This window comes from Macrobrachium rosenbergii, chromosome 58, assembly GCF_040412425.1.
Source record: "Macrobrachium rosenbergii isolate ZJJX-2024 chromosome 58, ASM4041242v1, whole genome shotgun sequence".
In the NCBI taxonomy this organism is placed as follows: Eukaryota; Metazoa; Arthropoda; class Malacostraca; order Decapoda; family Palaemonidae; genus Macrobrachium; species Macrobrachium rosenbergii.
In genome coordinates, this window is record NC_089798.1 from 17,027,889 (window position 1) to 17,042,477 (window position 14,589).

Genomic DNA, 14,589 nt, shown 5'->3' on the forward strand with positions numbered 1-14,589 from the left:
AAGTTGATAAACAAAATAAATAGCAAAAGTCGACAGCTGTTAAAAATATCAATAGCTATATCATGCGATTGAACATGTCTACAGATAAATTTTAAGAAATACGATTACTAAAGAATAAATAAACCAGTAATATTATGTTTTACAACATGTCAAAAAAAACAATATCAACAATAGGTAAATATACCTTAGCATCAATACCATGAGAAAAATGAAAATTAAAAAATAAAAAGCCATATATGTAAAAATAAATTTATCAAAGTTTAAAAATTTAAACGTATCATATAAACCAAGATAACTACAAAAAATTTCAACCTTCGGTCAACTTTGACTCAAAACGGAAATGGTCAAAAAACGCAAAAATAAGCTAAAACTCTTACATTCTAGTAATATTCAATCATTTACCTTCATTTTGCAACAAATTGAAGTCTCTAGCACAATATTTCGATTTATGGTGAATTTAAAAAAAACTGTTTTCCATAAAATAAATAAATAAAATAAAAGTAAAGAAATTGTTTGTAATTTTCGTAATTTTGCACTATTTTATATTAGTTGTTACATAAAGTTTTATATATGAAAAAAAATAAAATTTCATGTAAATACAACAAAAATAACTCATGGTTGTAGCTTTTATCAGTTTGGAAATATTTTCATATAAATAACGATAACTGCCAAAATTTCAACCTTTGGTCAACTTTAACTCTACCAAAATGGTAAAAAACGCAATTGTAAGCTAAAACTCTTACATTCTAGTAATATTCAATTGTTTACCTTCATTTTGCAATAAATTGGAAGTCTCTAGCACAATATTTCGATTTATGGTGAATTTTTTGAAAAAACATTTTCCTTAAAATCTCGTGCTGTAACTCTGCCGAACATCTCAGAAATTCTTTCGTCACGTTGTCGTAATGTTTGCATCGTTTTATATTAGTCGTTACATAAAGTTTTATATATGAAAATGCGCAATTTCATGTACAATACAACACAAAAAAATAACTCATGGTTGTAGCTTTTATCAGTTTTGAAATATTTTCATATAAATCACGATAACTGCCAAAATTTCAACCTTTGGTCAACTTTAACTCGACCAAAATGGTCAAAAAACGCAATTTTAAGCTAAAACTCTTACATTCTAGTAATATTCAATCGTTTACCTTCATTTTGCAATAAATTGAAGTCTCTAGCACAATATTTTTGATTTATGGTGAATTTTAAAAAAACATTTTCCTTTTTAACTCAGCGAACATCTCAGAAATTCTTTTCATCACGTAAAATAAATATTTAACAGTTTTATATTAGACGTTACATAAAGTTTTATATATGAAAAATGCGCAATTTCATGTACAATACATAAAGAAAATAACTCATGGTTGTAGCTTTTTCAGTTTTGAAATATTTTCATATAAATCACGATAAATAAAAAAATTCGACTTTTCGGTTTTAATTTGAATATTTCGAAAATATGTAAGCTAAAAACTTCCAGTCTAGTAATATTCAATCAATTAGCTTCATTTTTCAACAAAAATAAAAAAGCTTTAAAATTCATGCATCATTTGTGATAATATTTTCTTTGTGTTGTTTTGATTGTTTTACAATTTGTTATATACCAAAATCATCGCAATTTAGTGTACAATACAAAAAAAAAACAAAATAACCCATTAGCTTTAACTGTTTTGCTCACAGCGTGATTTGTATAAAATTATATATGAAAAATTTTTTGCTCTGTAATATATTTCAATATTTATATATGATAATGATATTTTTCCATTTCTGATGGTTGCATACTAAACTTCAGGCAATGCAAAAAAATGAGCCAAAAATGAAGTCTTAATCTTAAAAACTAAGCGTGCTGTGATTTTTTGAAAAATTTTTTCCACTTCGGCGCTAACTCACCGAACACCGGCATACGGGAGATGTTTTTGTAAATAGAGGCTCGGCGTTTAAGGGTTAACATTACTGACTTGCAAATATCAGGTATTAAAATTCGAATAAAAAACAATAATTATGTAATTTATAATTTATACAACCAACCTAATAAAAATTACAACATTGACAAACCTAAAAAATTACTTAATAATGCTAAGGAACCTACATTAATAGTAGGTGATTTTGATGCCCACAACCTGATGTGGGACTGTAATTGCACAGACTCAGATAGAGCAGGAAGTAAAATAGAAGAATTCATAGATAAATATGACATGTCCACTATTTTTCTAAAACACATAGAACATTTTCCTCAATTGACTTAACTCTATGTACAACAAACATAGTAGACAGATTGGATTGCAGTACAGTTGACAACTAGCATACAAGTGATCGTTTCCCAACATTAATTTCATTATTACAAGATAATCCCACCAAGCATGTCCCTCAATATAACATTTATAACGCAGATCGGGAGCAATATGAATTCCACACCAGGAATATCCCATCATTTGAATATTTGAAAGACCATAATGAAACTAAATTTCTCGTTGATTTCATTAAAAATGCTACCGATAAAGCAATACCAAAATCAAAATCTCATCCAACAAAACACAAAGTCCCATGGTAGTCTGAAAAACTAACAGAATTAATAAAAATAAAATGCCAAATTGAAAAACTATTAGATAATTTGAATAGAAAGTTCAGTAAAATAAATAAAACATTACCGATATTAGAGGGAAATTTACAAAAACTGACTATATTATTATTAGAAATTGATACATTAAAACCTCTATATAACAAATTATCTGCAAAATTTAAAAGAGTAGTAATTCAAGGAAGAATCATTTCATAGAGGAAATATGTATCAGATTTCTCTAGCAATACTCCCATACAAAAACTATGGGAAAATTTCAGGAAAATAAATGGCACCCATGTTAACCACCTAGACATGCCATAATAAAGGATGGGAAAAGAATACTTGATCCAAAAGAAATAAGTAATGTAATAGGAGGAAATTTAGCAAAAGTAAGTGATGACAAAAATTTAGATGAGTATTTCTGCATAAAGAAAAATAGTATAGAATTAATAACAATAAATTTTGAAACAATAGAGATGTATATTATAATAGAAAATTTAACATGGAAGAGTTGGAATTTGCTCTGTTGAACAGCAATAAATCTGCCCCTGAAGGTGACAGTGTTTGTTTTGAAATGATCTGCCATTTAGCACCTTTGGCAAAGTCATACTTATTGGAGTTTTATAACCACTTATGGCTTCAAAATTTATTTCCTAATGAATGGTGTAAAGCTTAAAGCTATAATTATTCCTATCCCCAAACCTGGAAAGGATCCCAGCAATGTAAACAATTACATACCAATTTCTTTAACAAGTTTTTTATGTAAATTACTAGAGAAAATGGTAAATGCTTGACTAACATGGCACATTTGAGAAAATAAAATTTTTACTCCCACTCAGTTTGGGTCACAATGTAACAGATCTACACTGGATTCTCTCTCTAACTTAGAAGACCATACGAAGAGGATTTGAATGAAAGCAAATTACCGTAGCTGTCTTTTTTGACATTGAAAAGGCATATGGTACTACATGGAGATGTGCAATACTAAAAATGTTACATAAAAGCAGCATCTGTGGACATTTACCCAGGTTTATCCAAGGCTTTCTGACAAATCACACTTCTCAAGTGAGAATTGATTATGTATTGTCAAGTACATTTCCACTTGAAAATGGTGTTCCACAAGGAAGTGTCCTTAGTGGAACACTGTTTACTTTAGCAATAAATTATATCAGTAATAATCTACCTATCTGAATTAAAAGTAGCTTGTATATGGATGATTTTGCCATATATTATTCAGCATCTTGCATAAAACATGCAGAGGGAATCATTAATAAAACTATAATAAAAATAGATGAATGGGCTTCATCTGTAGGCTTTAAATTTTCTATACAAAAAACTCAAGCAGTAATGTTTTATAAAAATAAAAAGTGGAAAAAAGGTGAAGGAAAATAGATTTAGAAATCAGAAACCATAGTATACCAATTGGCCAAACGACAAAATTTTTGGAATTAGTATTCAATCCTCACTTGAGCTGGAAAGCCCACATAACATACGTAAAATCAAGATGTAAAAGAGCATTAAACCTAATTAAAAAACTATCAAACACTACTTGGGGAGCCGATAGACATACCCTTACTGTACTGTATAAAGCAACAATTCTGTATATCATTGATTATTAATGAAGTGAATTATATGGCTCAGCTTGTAACGCAGCGCTAAAAATGTTAGACCCTGTTCACAATGAAGGCCTTAGAATATGCTCAGTAGCCTTTAGATCATCACCAAAATAATCTTTACAAGTTGAATGTGGTGAACTACCTCTGTCTCCCCATAGAGAGCTAGCAACAATGAAAAGTGCTCTAAGAATTCGGATAAGTGATTCCCCAACAAAAAAATTATTTGAATTAAGAGATGTATTCATAAATAACCATCCTCCACCTTTCCCAATTAGAGCTAGAAGTTTGTTTGAGTCACTGAATATAGTAAAATCACCTCCTCCTTGGACAATGAATAAAATGAGAATTTGTACATCAAGTTACGCCACTGTAAGCGCCATTAAAGTGCAACACTGACTTACAGCACAGTGCTGGAACGGATCCCTGCTGTAAGTCGAGGATATTTATATAATATTATTGATATACTCCTTATATATATATATGGACCATACCCATATAAAATTTATATATTTATATTTATATATATATATATGTACATATATCAGCCATAATATATATATATATATATATATATATATATATATATAAAGTAGATATATATATATCTGTAAATTGAGTTACCTGTGTCGGGGGGATGTGTACCATGGAAAATAATTAAAACCTGTGAATACTTAGAACCCTTCTAAAAACACTTACAACTGCCTATTTTGATAGTTCAGACACATGCAAAACAAACCAAAAATGCTTATACAAGTATTATCTTAATTACGATGGGGTTAGGTTCCAAAAAAACTTTGTTTGTTGGGAAAAACGTAAAAAATACCCAAACGTATCTCGAACATAGCCTAGCCTCCACTAGGGTATTCCGTACCATGTATACATATATGGTAGCCTAGCTTACACTATAAAATATACTCTTTACATACACGGTATGGTAATTATTAATATCAGCTAATTCTGGGGGCTCGTGCAAAGTGACTTACGATAATTCAATACAAAGAGAAATTGAATAACAAACAAGAATTAGCTTAGCCTACACTATGGTATATTGTATACATACACGGTAGCGTAGCCTATATTATACTGTACTCTATATTCGCATACCATATTATACAAACGTCAACATAACGAATATGCATCTTTCCCATGGATCTTTTAAAATGTTCTTAATTTACTGTATCCAATAATATTGTATATATTCTTATATTGCTTTTGTATTATAAATTGCGATCATAGCGATCATCAATGTTTTGGTTTGGAAATGTTTACGCGGTGTTTATTTAGCTGCATTTAACTCAGTTCAGGGTGCTTTTCTTGCTTCTAGTTAGTGTAAATGAGTCTCTAGAGTCTAGATACTTTATTTATAAGGGGGCAAGGTTATTTTTCGTTATACGAAGTGTTTTTAAGTCGAAATATAACTAAAATACGTCTTGTTGTGAAATTAATTTATCTATTATTTTCGTTAATAGATGATGATTGACGATGGCCGTTTAGGGGCGTTTGTTTTATGTAAAAAAAAAAATTCAAGATTCCGTTCGCTATTTTCACTTGATTTCATCGTAATACGAGCTTTACGTATTTATTGTTTAACAGTGTAAAATAATAGTAATGTGTTCTTTCATGCCCAGTAGTTTTGATTAAAATACTTTCTCTCCCATTTTAATTACGATTAAGTTTCATCCATGTTGCTGATGCACGATAATTTACAGTATAGTCATTAGCAGCTTGAACATTGTTTTCTCAGCTTCAGCTACAACTTGCAGCTTAAATTTAGCAGTATATTTCCTTGACGATCTTTTATCCATACCGGATAAGGGTATAATGTAAAAATATATCGGTCCTATTCTACTTAACGTCATTTGTGCTATAACCTATGGTAATTGTTTATTACCGTACGATGGTTGAAATACCAGGTAAACGGCTGTTGATGTCAGATTCAGTTATAAGCAAAACAACAGTTTCTCGTTCGGGTGTTTATGGCTGTATGCATTTACGCAAGAGTATAATGTTGCTAATAATACTTTTATCATTCTCTTTTACTTTTTTAAGTAGAAGTTGGGATAAAGAGATGGAGGAAAAGTTGTCTATTGTAATTTGGTCTCTCTCATTGCCTGATTACGCTGCTGCCTGCGCCCGTGTCAAATTTTTAAATATTTTATAAATAATATTGTTATATCGGTATCAATTGTTTACCCCATTGCAGAATCGAATTATCATAAGGTGAATTATCGTAACTCGAGCATTACCTGAGTATTTTAACAGTTTTATCACAAAAGGTGCATTTAGTCATGAAAAGGAGATGAAAATCCAATATTTAGTGAATATTTCTCAGTGAAAAATACCACGAATGGGTGAATTTTCCAAAGAGAAATCCGTGAATACATGAGTCTGCAGAATCATCTGGTTTACTTTTGTGTGTATATATATATATATATATATATATATATATATATATATATATATATATATATATATATATATATATATATATATACTAATATATTTTATATATATATAATATATATATATATACATATACTAATTTAAATATATACTGTATATATAAATATATATATATATATATATATATATATAATGTATATATATAGTATACTGTCGGGGTTATATTATATATATATATATAAAATATCATAAACCAGAAATATATGAATATATAAAAATCATAAGAAACCTTTTATTTGTTTGCATTGAATTATAAACTGCATTATATTGAGTTTACATCAAAACCAAAATATAATATATTTTAATTCTTCAGTGGATATATATATATATATATCATCCAAATCAAGGAAATATTTCTGATGAATATATTTGAAAATTTTATCGGAATGTATATATATATATATACCGGGACTGCCTGTATATATATATATATATATCAGGTATTCTCCCACTTACGATGGGGTTAGGTTCCAAAAAACCCATCGTTTGTTGAAAAAATCGTAACTCGAAAATGGCCTAGCCTACACTAGGGTAGTCAGTACTATCTATACATATATGGTAGCCTAGGCTACACTACACAGTATACTTTATACATATTTCGTGTAGTAATTATTAGTGTCAGCTAATTCTGCAGGTTCAATGCAGATTGACATGATAAGTCAGTATAAAGAGAAACTGAATAACAAACAAGACCTAGCCTGCACTTTGGTATATCATATACAGTAGCGTAGCCTACATTATACTGTATTCTAGTTTCACATAATAACACCGTATTATACAAACATCAAAATAACGAATTGTGCATCTTTTCCATGGATCCTTTAAAAAGTTATGCTTTACTACACTGTCTCCAATTGTATATATTCTCATATTGCTTTTGTATTATAAATTGCGATCATAGCGATCAAATGTTTTGTTTGGGAATCGATCACGCGGTGTTTATTTTGCTGCATTAAACTGAGTTCAGAGCGCATTTCTTGCTTCTAGTTAACGTAAATGAATCTCTAGATACTTTATTTATATGGGACATATATATTTTTCTTTATATGAAGTGTTTTTAAGTCGAAATATAACTTAAATATGTCTCGTTGTGAAATTAATTTAGCTATTTTTTTCGTTAATAGATGACGTTGGCGGCTGGCCGTTTGAACTTTGGGGGCATGTTTGTTCTGTGTAAAAAAAAAATCAGGATTCTGTTTGCTATTTTCTCTTGATTTCATCATCATACTATGAGCTTTTCCTATTTATCTTTTATCGGCGTGAAAACAACAGTAATATGTGTTCTTTCATGCCCAGTAGTTTTGATTAAAATACTTTCCAATTTTATTTGCGGTCGAGTTTCATCCATGTTGCCAATGCACAATAATTTATAGTCATTAGCAGCTTGAACATTGTTTTTTCAGCTTCAGCTACAGCTTGCAGCTTAAATTTACTGTAGCAGTATATTTCCTTGCTGATCTTTTCTCCAAAGGGGATAAGGGTATAGTATAAAAATATATCAGTACTTAATGTCATTTTTAACATAACTACGGTAATTGTTTAACCGTATGATGATTGAAATACAAACAAAACAGTTGTTATCCAATTCGGTTATTAGCAAAACAACAGTTTCTTGTTTGGTTGTTGATGGCTGTACGCATTTTCGCAAGAGTATAAAGTTACTAACAATACAAAAGTTTATCATTTAACTAGAAGATGGAATAAAGAGATGGAGGAAAAGAAGTTGGTCTCTCTTGCTGCCTGAATGTATGCTGTTGAGACCTGTGCCGCTTAGAAATTTAAAAATATATTCTAAATATTGTAGTACGGTATTAATTGCCAACTCCATGAAATAAACTCGAATTATCATAACTCGTCGCACTACCTGTATTTACAAACGACAAAAATTGCAAATAACGCTTTGACCTATTTTAACTTCAGACACACCAAGAGCAAGTGAATAACTCATTAATTAATGTACCTGTTCAGCCTCTCAGATAGCATTATCGATCCATGAACGCTGCCTAACTATGCACGCAGATATTTCTCTAATGTGGATAACAAACAACATCTGCTCCTGAACTTGAGATTCCTAAGTCTCCAAATTAACCCCTGGGCTGAATTTAGATGGTAAAAACTTTTGTAGTTAAGCATGCCTCCATTGCACCTTGAGTTTAGCCTCCTAAAGAATTTGACAGTGAAGACTGTTTTTGTTAGCCTGGCCCTAGCAATTCAAAAGAGTCGGTGAGCTATTAAACATTTCTCATGCCATGATTTAAAGGAGCATGTTCTTTCTGATCTACCTTTTCAGGTTTACAATGACACTAACATGCGTCCTCTGCCTTGCTCTTCGTGATCCCATTTAGTGTATCCTTTTGATGCAACAGATGGAAGAAACTTCCCTATGACCAGTCAGAGCAATGTCTATATATTTGCAGGACATTGTGGGAAATCAGCAAAATGTCAACAATTTTTCTATAGCCCTGAGGAAATCTGAATTAAGATTGTCAAGAAGAACACCATGTCCTGTTTGTTCAGGGCTCTAGTCAGAGAGAGACAAGCAAATTAGAATATTATTTTTATTAAATAACTTAAAGTAAGATTTCCCAATGAGTGAACGGTAATGACCACTGTCAATTTCTTAAGAAGTCTTTTTCTCTGGAGAAAGTTAACCAAGCAGAGGAGTGGAGGCATAACTCGTCATTGGCCAGCACTATGTGCAAGATGCGGAAATTCAATATGAATGTGCAGAGATCTTTTGACCTTCATTACGAGGGAACTTTACATCCTGAACAGTTAGGCAATTGTCTCTAACCTTTCCTATTTAGTTGTGAAATTGTCGAGTTTTGGGAGTATAAAGGTGCTGGCCTATGTTGTACAGGAAGGGCCATCGTTCTTTTACTGTTGTAGGCACAAGCCTTGTGTCTCACATCAGGAGTGAAAGTGGTATCCCAGCAAGAAAGCACCAGCATTTGTTCAGAGGTCTTGCTACCTAATGAATTAGTCTTCACTTGGTAGTGCAGTACCCAGCAGATGGATGCTAATCAAAATGAAATAACGATCACAACCTGGTGCAGGATTGACCTTTGATCATAACAGAGAGATAAGATTCATTTCAAAACACAAATTTTTGTAATAAAATTTATTTTTAAATGTACTTACCTACACAGTGAACCCCCCATATTCTGGGGGAACCCACCACCCCCAAGAAATAGCTAAACATCATGAATACTTAAAACCTCTAAAAACACTTAGAACTGCCCATTTTGATAGTTTAAACATAGAAAACCCTGTAAAACCCCATATACCCAGTATTTTAATAGTTTTATCACAAAAAGCGCACGTTATTCATGAACATTATATGAAAACACAGTAATTAGTGAGATATTTTCTCAGTGAAAATACCATTTAATGAGGTGAATTTACCTTTAATAATCCCACTATATGTTCCACAGAGAAACCAGTGAATGTGTGAGTCCATGAATCACGAGAACGTGAATCCACGGTTTACTGTATTATGTATCACCTCTATTATGTATCACTTTATTATATATCAAATATTATATATCACCTCCCAGACTCATGTGGACAGAAGAAAAACTGAATGGAAAATTATAGGCGCTCAAAACCACCCAAAAGGGGGGATTGTAGATGGTTCAAACTAAATGATCCTTTTAATTTTTTACTTTATACACTATCATCCTCCCAACTGACTTGGGAAATACTGACAGCTATCATAATAGAGAGGTGAGTATTTAAAAATAAATTTAAATTATAAAATTTGTTTTCAGTCAGAATGTATAACTAAAAACAATACCACACACTTTTAAGAGTGCTCACTGAAAAGACCTTCAGTTATACAGCAGTGATGAGTTGTTATGAACTTGTTAGAGAAGGTACAAATAAAAGCACAGAAATATGAAGAAACAAATATATATTTCTGACATGAAAATCACATAACATGAGCAATTCATAACAGTGTGTTGTTTTTACAAAAGAGTGCATTTAAAACTGACCAAACAAAAACAAGTTCAGTACTGTATGTCTAAGAAATAATGCTGTGCCTTTTATAACAAAATGAAGATAAATTATGTTGGATATCAACTCAAGACAGTGCCCTATTACCAGTCCGGTTATTGATTAAGGTTCTGGGGTGTGATGATAACGAAAATTGCCACTAACTTTGAAAATAGGTGATTTCGGCGCTTTTTCAGTGATTTTCAGGTTATCGGCGCGAAAAGTGCACGATTTTCGGTTATCAGTACGCCCCTGTTGGTATGTCATTAGCGCCAATACCCAATTATTGGCGCTGATAAGTGGAAATCACGATTTTCAGTGCTCTAAATTGCTGATTTTCGCCGCCAGACAAGCTCCATAAAACCGACCGCTGTTAACTGAGCCTCAAGTAATCAACGACTGCTCAGATATATATATTATATATATATATATATTATTATATATATATATATATATAAACATATACAGGCAGATATATATATATATATATATATATATATACCTGAAATACTCTATATATATTCTGAGCGTTGGCGATAAGCGAAAATGGCTGATAACCAAATTGGGAATTTTCAGCGCTTATTAGCGCCAATTGCCAGAGGTCAGTGCCTATGTTAGGTATGCCTTGGCACCAATACCCTGTTATTGGTGCCGATAAGCAGAATTTGGCACATATTGGTGCCGAAAAACCCCGATTTTTGTCGCGACATGCGCCATAAAACCGGATCCTTTAGATAAATCACCATAAATCCCAAAATACAAATTTACAATACATCAGTCCCATAAAATGTCATAAAATAAACTAAAATTATTCCAAAAGTTTAATCCCCAGTGAACTGGAATCACCCACCATGACCAAAATCCCCCTAAAATCTGCCAAATGAATCCTCTAGTTGATTGAGAAGTAGCCACAAAATGTCATGAAATCCTTCAAATAAATCGCCATAAATCCTTAAATACAAATTACAATATATCAGTAATAAACTAAAATTATAGTTTAATCCCCAGTGACGGAATCACGTCATAATCAAAACCCCTAAAATCCACCAAATAAATCCTCTGTTTGATCGAAAAGTCCCACAAAATCTTTAGATAAATCGCCATAAATCACAAAATACAAATTACAATATATCAGTAATAAACTAGAATTATAGTTTAATCCCCAGTGACCAGAATCACCCACCATCTGCCAAAATCCCCCATAAATCCGCCAAATAAATCCTCTGGTTGATTGAGAAGTAGCCACAAAATGTCAGGTAATCCTTTAGATAAATTGCCATAAATCCCAAAATACGAATTACAATATATCAGTAATAAACTAGAATTATAGTTTAATCCCCAGTGACCGGAATCACCCACCATCAACGAAAATCACCCAAAAGAAATCCGCCGAATTACAAAATCCGTTGGTTGATCAACGAAAAAGAAGTAAAGCGTTGGTTGATCAAAAGTAGAAAATGTTACAAAATCCTTTAGATAAATCGCAATAACTCCCAAAATACGAATTACAATACATCAGTAATAAACTAGAATTGTAGTTTAATCCACCAGTGACCGAAATCACCCGCCATCCGCCAAAATCCCCCACAAAACTGCAAAATAACTCCTCTGGTTGAAGAAGTAGCCACAAAATGTCACGAAATCCTTTAGATAAGTCACCATAAATCCCAAAAATTTAAAATATATATGTAATAAACTAGAAATTATAGTTTAATCCCCGTGACCGGAATCACATGCCATCCGCCCACAGAAAAGAGGGTACTTAGCTAAAATAACACAAGCTGGAAAGGATGTAACTGCTTGTCCTAACTAACCAAACACCCGCCAGGACGGCAACACCAGCGCCACCTACCTCATTCCATGCTAGCACTAACCCCAGACTTGGCATGTGCAAGAGGGGGGAGAGTACTAGGTAATTCAGGGAGGGTCACGGGTGACACGGGACCTTCCTCAGAAATAGATTTTTCCTTTGTCAAAATCCCTTTTCTGAGTCCAGTCCCGTGTCAGCCGGTGAAATCGTGATAGAGAATCATGCCAAGGCTGCAACTACCAGGAAAAAGAAATGGAGGGTAATCTGAAGAAAAGGCAAAAGTTTTACCAAAATAATTTTAATTAAGCAATCTCTTCCGTGTAGCAAGAACACTAAGACTAAGGCATATTAAATCTAAGGCACATTAAAAAACTTAATACTATGAAACATGGGCAGGTCCCCGGCACGACGGAGAAAAAGCCCCAAAAAAACCTTAAAATTACTTAAAGCAAGGTGAAACATGAAAAGCGCACAAAATAACTGCAAATATAACCTTAATACTATACACGTAAACTTAGGCTAAACACGTAAGAGACAAAATCAATTAGCATTAATATATACATTCATCTGGGGTACGTGGAGCCAAATAAAAACTGTCCAGTACCCCACAAGAGAAACAATCATGGCATGTCAGATTACACTTTTTCCATCAACAGGTACAAGAAACATCAATATGAGGAGCCAGGCAGTGAGGTATAATCAACCAGGAGAATAAGCAGAAAAGTAAATGAGGCAGGCGGGGGGGGAAAGGAAAGGACAAGGATATGATTAATTAAGGTGGGGAGATGACACTTCCCACAGCTATGGTAGAAAATTTCAGGGCTTCGAGCGTTTTTAAATAGTGGCGTTTAAACACTAGAGGTGATTTCCAACCCGTAAATTTAGATAACTCCGAAAAGTCCATATTATGAAAGTAATTAATGGAAGTAGCAACTGCTCGAATATCATGAACCTTGGGGACTGAATCTGGGTTGGCCTGTTTAATGAAATATAAAATTTGTTGTCTTATAGCATTTAGTGAAAGAGTACCACCTTTCTCCTGATAAAAAAGAGGACCTGACTTACTCTGTGGAGTTCTTAAAAGGTAAGATTTAAGTGTATAAACTGGACATAAAGACTGGTCTTGAGGAAGGGGCACCACCTTCCAAGGAGACCACCTGTCCTGTGGGTCTTCGTTCTTAGCTAAAAATCTAGGGTCAGGGGAAAGGAGGACCTCTCCAGACGGGAGGAAGTTCACATAATTATCACCTCTAGTGAGAGCCGACAGCTCTGAGATTCTAGCACCTGAAGCCAAGCTAATCAAAAATAAAGTCTTCCTTAACAGATCCTGATAAGAGCAATGAAAGTTATCCATCTCTGATGCTAACTTGAGGACGTCATTGAGAAACCACGTAACAGACTGTGGGCGTGATACTGGTCTCAGACGAGCGCATGCTCTGGGGATAGATGAAAAGTAGGAATCTGTAAGGTCGATTTTAAAGCCGTAAAGAAATACTTTCTTTAATGCTGACTTGATTGTGGTAATAGTGGCCGGAGCAAGGCCTTTCTCAAACAATGATCTAAAGAAGGAAACTCCTAAATTAGCTGTCATGATTTTGGCTTCAGATGCTTTTAGGAAGGAGGCTAATTTTTTGACTGCTGAGTCATACTGTCTAATAGTAGAATCTCTTTTATCTGATTCTAAAAACAGAGTGTTGACAGGGTCAATGTTCGCTCCTTTTTGAGCTGCGAATTTTATAAAGTCCATAAAACTAGGGCATTCTGAATTCTTGAGGAAGCTGACACAGTCTTGGTTTGTACTGTCTGAGTCAGAATGGGCTTGGGGATCCGAAGACTCCGTAATCCCAGTTCCTGAAGAAGAGGGAACCAATTGCTCTTCGGCCAATAGGGAGCTACTAGGGCTAATTGACCTTTGAATGTCCTGAGTTTGTGTAAAACTTTCAGCAGTAAGTTTATTGGGGAAAAGATAAATCTTCTCCCAACTGTTCCAATCTACTGTCATTGCGTCTATGGCTAACGCCTGAGGGTCCAGGTTGGGGGCCACATAACAGGGGAGCTTGAAGTTGCTCTCCGTTGTAACAGATCCACTTGGAGGCCCGGAACCCGGCGGCAAATCCACTTGAAAGATTCCACGTCCAGGGACC

The 14,589-nt window shown here is 33.2% G+C and overlaps 1 pseudogene; it reads left to right on the forward strand.

Annotated features, from left to right (window-relative positions):
• Positions 1-14,589, forward strand: part of LOC136837153 (3'-5' RNA helicase YTHDC2-like) — a 1,085,270-nt pseudogene that overhangs the window by 220,773 nt on the left and 849,908 nt on the right.